This window comes from Sturnira hondurensis, unplaced genomic scaffold (genome assembly GCF_014824575.4).
Source record: "Sturnira hondurensis isolate 20B ecotype Veracruz unplaced genomic scaffold, ASM1482457v3 Scaffold0018493, whole genome shotgun sequence".
NCBI lineage: Eukaryota > Metazoa > Chordata > Mammalia > Chiroptera > Phyllostomidae > Sturnira > Sturnira hondurensis.
Window position 1 is genome coordinate 3,396,547 of NW_028091124.1, and position 10,249 is coordinate 3,406,795.

The 10,249-nt window shown below is 57.9% G+C and overlaps 1 protein-coding gene across 2 annotated transcripts in view; it reads right to left on the minus strand.

Moving 5' to 3' along the window:
* The window catches only part of SH3BP4 (SH3 domain binding protein 4), a 68,341-nt gene extending 60,210 nt beyond the window's left edge, over window positions 1-8,131 (minus strand). For both annotated transcript variants that reach the window (XM_037069312.1, XM_037069309.1), the window contains exon 1: window positions 7,907-8,131. The gene's annotated coding sequence lies outside the window, so the exon portion shown is untranslated. The remainder of the gene's footprint in view (window positions 1-7,906) is intronic.
* Window positions 8,132-10,249: the final 2,118 nt, after the last annotated feature.

Genomic DNA, 10,249 nt, shown 5'->3' on the forward strand with positions numbered 1-10,249 from the left:
TTCCAGAAGAGCCCAGAAGCTTCCACACTGACCAGATCCCCGGTCTCTCTGTGAGCGTATACTAACCGAACAGTCCTGAAATCATGGGTGGTGCCAATAAAATATAAGGGAAAAAAAACACTTAGCAGTCTCCAGGGAACTCGTTTTTTATGTCCAGCCAGTGATGGACCCGCTGCCACGTCACCCGGAGTCCAGAAATGTGACCACAGTTGGAAACGCCAGCACTGTCAAGGTGAGCTCCCAGTGGCCGCCAACCAGCCAACCAGGTGGAAGGCAGACGGGGCCTCCCTCCCGTCCATCCTCCAAACGTAGATTTCTGAAATCTCCAGGGAAACGGAGGGAAGCAAAAACACAGCTCTGCAGGGCATGTTTGGGGCAGGGCTAACAGGGAGGGAGGGCGAGTGAGACCAGACCACAGCAGACTACTGTCTGCCGCCGCCACCAGGCCTGCACCATCTCCAGAGTTGCTCTGGCCCCAGGCCCAACACTTGACAGAAATGACCTTCAGGGACCACATCATCTCCAGGAATTAGCTCCAGTTTGATCTGAACACAGTCCCCTCCTCCTGCACAGGACACAGAACACAGGCCACTGTCTGATGCCACGGTCGTTTCAAAGGTGTCAATGCACGTGTACTGTTAGATACTCCATCTACTTCTTCGTGTCCTAAAGCTGTTAGGAATTCAGACCCTCTTGGAAATGGCAACCGTGGAAAACGGGCAGCAGAGCTGGGGGAACCCGGCTGAATGCAGCCGTAACTGCACAGAACCCCACGGCAGCTCCGATTCAGCCCATCACAGCCCCTGGGCTGGAATTACGTTGGCCACACGTTGTAAGTCTTAACCTGTTAAGAGGTCTAGGAAGAGAATATCGGCCTTGTCGCTGGGTGGTCCTGGGGGAACTGCCACCCTCCGAGGCCACCTTGGCCAGCACCCCCCTCACCTGTCAGCGCCTTCGTTTGTGACACCTGCTGGCTGTGTGTGCTGAGCAAGGGGCAGCCGTAACGGCTAAAATGCAACCCTGCGCCCAGCGGTGCCCCCGGGGGGCTGCAGACAGGTAACAAAGGAAGCAGTGGTCAGCTCCTGACCTGGGGCTCAAGAGAGGTCTCCCAGAAAGGGTCGCCGTAGGGGACTGGGTCTGAGGGACACAGGAGGCCCCCTGCAGCCAGCCTCCCACCAAGGCCGCATTTGGGGAAGCTTTCTCGCCAGTCCTTCCTGATGGCAGCCATTCGCACCCCTCTCTGGGGTCACCCACCACTCGAGGGACCCTCACTTAATCCCTGCTGTCCACTCTGTCACTCCCACCAGGCCTGCCCAGCCCCAACATCCCAACCAGGGGTGCCTCCTGTCTTGACACCTTCAAAGGACAATTACTTATTTCATCACTAATATTCTTCTCTGTAGCCTAGGCTCTGTGTTCCCTATTTTGTTCTAGAAGCTTCCCACAACCACAATCATAAGACTGGTCCCAGTCTCTAACCACCTGCTACCCAGATCTGTCTGTGGGAGACTTCCACCCCCAACTTCTCCTCTTGGGCCTCAGGGACACACCTCTAGCAGCTTCCTTCCCCCACCCCTGAGCCTCCTTGCCACCCAGACTGGGCCCCCGGTCCCCGCTGTCCATATTCAAATCTCCACTCGGCTCTTCCACCTTCGTGGGGTCAACTCTAAGGGGTGAGCCCCGGCTGCCCGGGCATCGGCCCTCGCCTGCCCAGCCAGCTGGACAGCCCTGCGTGTGCACGACACCTTCCGTACAGCCTGCACCCCGAGGGCCTGGTTTGCCTCTTCCCAGTCCCGGATCTGCTAACAAGACTGGCTCAGAAGTTCAATGACACTGGCCAAATGCTGTCCCGTTTTAAAGTAACATTACTGCTAATTACGCTACAGAAAAAAGGTAATCAGCTTACGTGTGCCTCCAAGCTCAAGGCCTCTTACACGACGTCCTTGGCTGTTAAGTTTCTCCCTTCCTCGCTGGGGGGTCTCGGGAAGCTCCTCTAGACACCGGCTCTCTGCTTTAGCCCCTGAGATCAGCCCAGCCCACCCAAGGCCGCCCCCTTGCTTCGTCCAGGCCTTCTCTGTGCCAGACCAGCAGACGCAACCGAGACGGAACAGGTATGTGCCCAGCATTGTGGAGGGAAAGGGCTGCTGGAGCGAGACCGACAGCTGGCACCTGAGAGGACGGGGGCTCCGCCGGCCTAGTCCTCACTCAGAGCCTTCTGCCGGAAACCCTTCTGGGACCCTCGGACAGGGCGTGCCGTGCGGGGCCCCAACTACCTCCTGTGGACAACAGAGGCACTCTGTCACAAATCCAGCCAGAGTGTCACCTAACGGGGTGCTCTGATCTTACGTAAATTCCTAACTGGGCAGGTCATGGGCCGGGGGAGTTAGTCTCTAACCGGCCCGCTCACAGTAGGGAGTTACACGCCAAGCCAACAGAAAGGTGACACCCCCCCCCCCAACATCCCCTTGTTTTACGCAAGCCCTGGCCCTGGTTTCTGGGCATCTAGGTTCACCCACTGTCACCCGACGGTCATTGGCACCAATTCACCGCCAACGGGAATCTCCAGTTCGGGGTGCGGTGAAGAAGGAAACCTATAAAGCCCTTGGTCCCGTTGGTGGGCACAGGGCTCCAGGAAACCCCTAAGGGAGGCTCAGAGGGCTGTTCGTGTGAGCGCCCCTGTGCAGAAACGGCTGCCTTTTCCAACGTGAGCCCAGTGAGCACCAGAAGCCCCCCACCTGCCCCGCTTTCAGGGTTCACGACACCTCTGAAATGCCGCTCCTTCAGGCCCCTGGAAGAACAAGCCCCCTCCAGAGAGCACAGACCCCCATGAAGGGCCTGCAGTCCAGTCCCCGCCCTGCCGCCGCCCACAGTCCCCGGGGGCACTTCCTCACATTCCCTCCCGAATTCCAAGTGTGTAAAAGAAACCGCAAACTGCTTCTGCAGAGCCCTGAGATCTCGGTCCCTGGCAACGTCATTGCGTCGGCTGCAATAAACTCATAAAAACACTCCACGGTTTGGACGTTTCTTAACCTTGGCACTTTCCAAATTTCCTCTTCCACACATTTCCCCACACGGTGACCTTCAATCCTGGGGAGACATGGTGACTCCACCCGGGAGCTTTTAACGGCCACAGCTGAGCCCATCCCTCAGAATTCCGACTCAACAGGAGAAGAGGGCGGCAAAGATTTTTACAAAAAATTGTTTACGCTCCAAGGTAATTTTAATGTGTGGTCGGTCTGAGTTTTGAAGCACTGCACGCTTTCTGGACAATGCAGGCAAAGAAATGACACCCAAATCCTCTCTCCTCTCCCACAGCCAGGCAGACGGGGTCCCAGCAGAAGGCAGCCAACCATTTCGTCCACTCAGGAGGAGGCTGGGCAGGGGCTCTGTCCAGGAAAGGTACGCCGGAAAGGCTCTTACTGGCTCCCACAGGTTGTTACACAGTAATACGCAGCTCTGACACTGGTAGCTTGGTGGGCCACGTGGAAGATATTTACACCTGGTAACTGGCAGATGCTACAATGAAGGCTCTTGGCCTTTCCCCCCAGAAAGCAGGTTTCTCTGCCCTCAGTGGCTTGGGACCTGCTACCTTGGAGAAGCTAGAAATGGAAATCTTTGTCTTCCATTCTGGCCCGCTGACTTGAGGAGGCTTCCAAGTTCCGAAGTGAGGGGACAGGCTTTTCCTAAACGGCACAGACTAGGGCAAGGGGGAACAGGGAGAGAGAGGAAAGGATGATGTGTAAGAATTTGGAACCACAAAATCGGTTTTGCGGGAAGTACCCTCTTCGATCCGTTCTTAAAAGCTCGGCCAACCAGCTCCAGCAGAGGCTCCAGGACACCGGTTTTTATCGAGTCGCTGAGAACAATCTCCCAGTACGTCATTTCTGAGATTGTGGAGGGGAAGGTGGAAACCTTATCTTACATTCACTGAACCGCCTCCCCATAGTTTGAATCTTATTCCAGTGACCTCATCTGCCCAGAATACCTTCCTTAGTACCTGGTGCTGGGTTATCTCCACTTCCAAACCAAAGTCTCCCCAGTAATCCACTTTCACCCCGCAGACAGGATGAGGGTACCAGCCCCTGGGAAGGAAGGTGCATACCAGCTGGCTTCCCTTCAGGCTAAAAAGATTTCATGGATTTTAAAGATTTCTGATGCTTTTTTATCATGGTGTACATAGGGAGGCAGGCAGGCTTCCAGCTTCCTGCCTGGGTGCTACCAAAATTTGAGCGGGCCAGCAATTTGTTTAATTTCTGCTCCCTGGGAGACGTCAGGGCGGAGACCAAGGTGGGCACCGGCAGCTCCAGGTTCGAGTCCCAGGCCCAGCACTTAGTGCCTGAGCTGCCACGTTGGAGAAGCAACTTAAATTCTCATAGTTTTGGTGAGGATTTTAAAGTGCACACTCAGGGCCTGGTACATGGTAAGCCTTCAGCAAGTGTTACCTATTTCTTCCCCCTGGAAACACCCTAAATCTTCATTTACATTAGGCTCAGTCCACCATTCTCTCTCATGAATCTGCAGGCGCCTACTACTGCTGGTTCCGGAAGGTCTTTGCTCCCGAGATGGCCCCAAGGCTGCGTCCACTGCCTGGGACCCCACCATTCCCTCCCTGAAACACACCACGCACACGCTCAGTTTCTCAAACAGCGCCTGCACCCTCTTATCTTCTCCTAAAGGCTGAAGATCAACATCCTTCCCGTGGGCTGCTGGTCCTGCCGCATCAGGTGCTGTTGTGGAGGCTCGGGGACGCCCTCGGGCCCAGGGAAGATCCTCGGTAAGTAGCTGGATTGTTCCTCGGGTGTGCGGGGCTTGAATTACTGTTCTGTCACTCCTCCAGAGGGCAGTGGCAGAACCTGGGGCCTCTGCTGTGCCAACAGCCAAGGAACCAGGAGGCCTGGCTCCAGCAGCCGAGTGTAAACCCTGACGGGCCGGAGCCAGGCCAGCCTGCGCCCTGTCCGCAAAGTCGATTCCCAGCTGGGCCACCTCTCCCAATCCCTGGTTGTCTGGCAGCGCCCTGCGAACAAAGACGCACTAGTGCCCATCGTCAGGGCCGTAGGAAATAAAATATCCCGGGGCCTGACTCCAGTTCTCAGAAGAAAAATGGCAACGTGGCCCAATTCGGGTGTCAAATTTGAAAATAACAAAGCTAAGGGAAACCCACATGGCTGGCCCCAGGTCCACTTGCTCAACAGCCTCTTCTACTCCGTCAAAACAAGGCCAGCACCTCAAACAGGGAGACAGGGAGGTCTGCCCCAGCCGGGGTGAGGTCACCAGGGGTGAACGGCAGGCTCTTCCGCTTGTTAGAGTCCAGGGCTCCCGAACAAGCTGGTGGGAGGCGGGGCTTCCTCCCCAGCAGGCTCCCACACCTACCTGGCCGGGATCCAAGGCTTAAAACCCCACTCCCCATTAGCATATCTTATTATCAGGCTAGGAACCCACATTAGAATAAGAAAGAAGTCTGCTCCAGCAGCCCGCAGGAAAACAGTTTCTGGAAAACAGTTTCTGGCGGCCGGGAACCAGCAAGCAAGTTCACAAACAACAGCAAAGGAGAAAATGCAGCCAGAGGCCCCCTCCTCCCTACACCCAGCTTAGGAAGAGCGCGTTACCACACAATGAGCCCGCCAAGGCCCTTATCAGCAACTCGTCCAGCCCCCTTTCTGGGCGCTTCCGGAAACCCCCTACGTCTGGGCTGGGGTCGGCTACTGGACCTCGGGCAGAAGATCAAAGTGTCGGTGGGAGCAACAATGAAAAAAATGAAACTATCAGATGACAAACCGGAGCAGTGAGAGGGAGCAGTGAGGTTCGCAGAAAGCGGATCTTCCCCCTCGGTTTCGGTTCTGGGGGAACAAAAGGCAACCTGTGCTGCTGGCCCCCAACGCCTGGCCTTTCAGAGCTGAAATTAACTAATGGGCTGAGTATCTTTTAATTGTTTTCGAAGGTCCGGGAGGTGTGCTGCCTCAGACTCGGGACAACAGGAAAAACACTAGCGCTCACAGAAGCTTCTGCGAGGCCTATCCGAGCCGGTCATTGTTCATTTAGTAAACAAGTGAGCCAGAAAGCAGACCCCGGGAAGCCAGGTTGGTGCGCTGCGTCCCTCTCACAGAACTCACTGTTCCCCTGGGGTCAGTATGGCCTGGGCAGTCCAGGCCTGTGCAGCTTGGGGCCTGTGTTAATATCGATGCCCTCTGACCCCCTCTCCCTTCGCCCAGATGCGGGAGGCAGAGCGGAGGAGGATTGGAGCACGCTGTCTATGTCCACGGCCTCCAGTTTCGGGGGGACTTGGCCTGGATAGGCTATCCTGAGCAGGGGACCAGGACTGGCCCCCAGGCTCCACCGACATTCCTAGAGTAGGTCTCCCGGGCAGGGTGGCCAGGTGGGAGGCAGCCTGTTTCGTTCGGTGATGACAGAAACACGGAGCAGCAAGCACAGTGCTCCCTAGTCCCTTAAAGTACAGCCGCTGTCCACCCAAGGACAGCCACACGCCTTGCAAACCACCCATTAATTTTTATGGTGGCCTGAAAAGCAGATCGAGAATCATTACCTTCATTTTTACAAGGCACGGGCCCAAAACCACAGGGGAGGGTGGAGAGGCACTGGGCCAGTCCTGCCTGAGCCAGTGTCCAAGCTGCCGGCTCCCCTCCCTCTCTCCACCTGGGGCCTACAGAAGGCAGGGACAACACCGCCCGCTGGAAAGGGGGGCTGGCACCTGCTGAGAGGGAAAACAGGCCTCAGAAACCCAAACCCTGGTGCTCGGAGATGATCCCATTTTGATGAGTGGGGAGGGGAGAGTGGCATAAAGAGATGACTTTTGCTTTAGGCTAGAGGCTCTAGTCACCACTCAACGAAATTTGCAAGCGTGGAACCCCAAGAAAGATGAATAAATATTAAAGGCCTAAGGATTGCAGGATCAGTGATGGCTGGTTTCTGTTTTATATGTCTCTACCTCCACGTTTTCCACACGAAGCATAGATTATTGTTTTGGTGGTCAGAACAAAAGTTACACTAACTTATTACTACTGATAAGCAGATAACACTAGGCTGCTGCCCTAACTTGGAAAGAATCGCCCCAATAAAAGTCTGCCCAGTGTGCGTGTAGAGAGCCGGCTGCTCCTTGCCCAACCGACACCCTGGGGAAGGGCCAGGGCAGCCGGGACCCCAGGTTGCAGGGCCAGCCCCCGGTGGGAGCCACAGGACCCCAAGGCTGGGACCCTACTGACCACTGACGGCGCCGCGGAGCGGGCTTCCGGGGAAACATCCCTTAAAGACCAACGTGCCTCTCACCGCTGTCCCCACCCGCCGGCCACCGGCGCTGTCACCTCGCGGCTGCTCGGTCACCGCACGACGAAGCCAGAAACCTGGGTTTTCATTTCCTTCCAAAAAAGAGGGATCTCCTAAACTGAAATATGCATTGTCACCAACAAGTTTAACCCGGGACCACGCGCCCTTCCCTCCACCCGAGGGCCGCGCGAGGGGGCGCCCCGGACCCTCCAGCCCTCCTGGCGCCCCACGGCCGCGGGAGGCGAGTGATCTTCCCCCATATTCGTGCCCCGTTGTCGATGTGGGCCACCCCCACACGGCCGCCCCGGGAAGCGCCAGGGCCAGGAGAGCGGGTATCTGCCGGGCTCAGGCAAGGGCTCCGAGGACGGCTCGGCACCGGAACCCCTACCCGCCCGCCTGCGCCGGTGACCGGGGAGACTGGGGAAGTCGCAAGGGACGCGCGAGGCTTCCAGAAGCCGCCGGACGCCAGCCGCGCCGAGGCATCCCGGACCCCGAACTCAGGCGGCGGGGGAACGATCGGCGTTTGAGAGGTGCCAAACCCGCCGAGCCAGGGCAGGCACCGCGGGAGCGAGGCCGGGCTCGGGGCTGGAGCGCTCGCGGGGGGCCGGCCGGCGCGCCGACTACCTACCTGGCTCGCATCGCGTCCCACCCGCTCCCGAGACTCTCCTCTCGGTCTGGGAACTCTCCCGGCCGGGGGCGCGCGCGGCTCCGCGGGAATCACCGCGCGGCGGCGGCGAGGGGCCGGGACTCCGAGAGTGCCCGGAGCGCTGGGCCCCGCCTCGGCGGGTGGAAGGAGGTCCCCTCGTTGGGGCGGGGCTCCGGGGCGGGGGCACAGCTCGCTAGGCAGTGATCCGAGCGGGAATCGCTGGAGCCAGCGGCGGGGGTGGTCTCCGCGCCTGGGCGGCGTCTAAGGGGCGGGACCGAGCGGTGGCCTTGCCGGAGCAGGGTGTGGACGGAGCGGAGCGGGGGGCGGGGCGATCGCAGAGGGGCGGGCGGAGCGGAGGCTGCCCGGAGGCCGGGGGCGGGGTCGAGCTGCGGTCTCCCGGAGGCCGGAGGCGGGCCGTGTTACCAGGAGCGAGGCCGTGGCACTTAGCCTCGGAGGGGTGGGGGTGGGGGGGGAAAGGCGGTTGGCGCTGGGTCTCTAGAGTCCCGCAGGATCCCGCCTAGGCGCCACATTCTTTTCCCTTCCCGGCGCCGGCCAGGGAGCGGGCTGCCGGACGCAGGGCGTCCCCGGGATCTTGGTCCCTGGTACCAGGCACGTCTAGATGCGGCCGTCTAGATGCGGCCGTTTCGTGGAGACCTTTTGGCCGAGCTCCTATGCCTATGGCATCCCCATCCCCTCACCTCTTCTCCGGGGTCCCCTGGGTGAGGTTCGATCCCTGAGCGGGCTTCAGCCAGGCCCTGGAGGGTAGAATCTAATTAAAAGAACACTTACAACACTCTTGTGCAGAGCCCTGAAAGGCAAACGCAAAGTTAAGAAGTCAGAACAAGAAAAAAGGCAGACACGGAAAATCACAAAGGAGAACTTCCTGCTGAGCAAGATGCAGATAGCATGCCTAGCCTCACGGCCATGGCCTGTGCCATAGACCCACTGGGTCCCAGCCAAGAGCTTGCCTAGCATGTAGTAGGTGCTCAATAAACGCTCCGTAAATGAATTCACTTACTGTGTGGTAAGCAGTTTCCATGCACTGGCCCATTTTGTCCTCACAAAATCCCACATTGGATAGTCCCATGAGTCCTTTTCCCAGGTGACTGGACTCAAGCTTGGAGGGCTGGGTTTGACCTAGCAGAGTGGTGGGCAGAATTGGACCCCAGGCCACCCCCAGGCTGGGCTCTAACCACAGCCTGTCCTCCCAGCCCCCACCCGCGAAGGGCTTCGACCCCACTGTTAGGCAGAAGCCAGGAGGAAGTGCGGGTCTTCAGGGGAAAGAAAAGATAAGTTATTTCCTGTCCAGAGCTAGTTGCCCTTTGAGCCTTTTCTCACTTTACCTCTCACGGCAGGCACTATTATTCACATTTGACTCGGGACTTTAGACCTTAGGTACTGTATCAGGACCACAGGGGACGTGGGAATCTAAATTCAAACCCGTATTTCAGGTTCCCTTTTCCTGGGAGACGGACCTCCCTTTGCCCAGGGAACCTGGCTCTCGCCTCTGGAACTGATGTCCGTGTGATTTGCAGGGGACACAGGGACTCGGAGGGTGGGCATCCGTGTTCTGATGTTGGTGCAGTCGACATGTGGACCTTTGAGTTCCTGAAAATGGATGAAATTAGCGCTGCTGCCCTAAAAATAAACGGGCCTTTCAAAGTGAGAGGCAACGAGCACGTCTTTGGGATCAATAAGAATAGCTGTTCGGGGCCAAGCTGATTCCCACGGAAGAGGAGGAGGGGTGTTCATGAAAAAGGAGGGGGAACAGTTCCATCTGTCCGGGGGAGGCATTTCCAGGGGTGCACGGAACACAACGTGGCAGTGTCAATTCTCAACAATTTTTTAAAAACTTGTCAGTCCAGCAGCTGTCAGTCACGGAGTGGTGACAACTGCTCCCTTTGTGTCTTTGCCCACAATTCATGGGGACGTGGCGTCGCTTCCAGCCCCATGCGGAGGTTATTTGGCCCTGTTGCCACATCCACAGATTTGAGACACGAGACAGGCAGGGCAGTTCCCCTGTCCCGGCGGCTCCGTTCCGTTTTGCAGTGGCTCTGGTTCCATTATTTGGACAGCGCTCAATTGAATGCTGCAGATTTTTAAAGGAAGGACAGGCAGAGAAGCATCAGGGAACAGGAGGGTGTCCAGGGACATGCGGAGGCCGGGGGTCCTTGGGGGCACAGGGACACATGAGGAACACTGAGGCGGGGGCCAGTTTGCTGGGCCCGCCTCTCTGGCATGCTCTCACCCCTCTGTGACTCAGTTTCCACGGGAGGGTGGAAGATGAATGCAGCGTGCCAGGCGCTCAGTAGAGGGCCGGGGGCA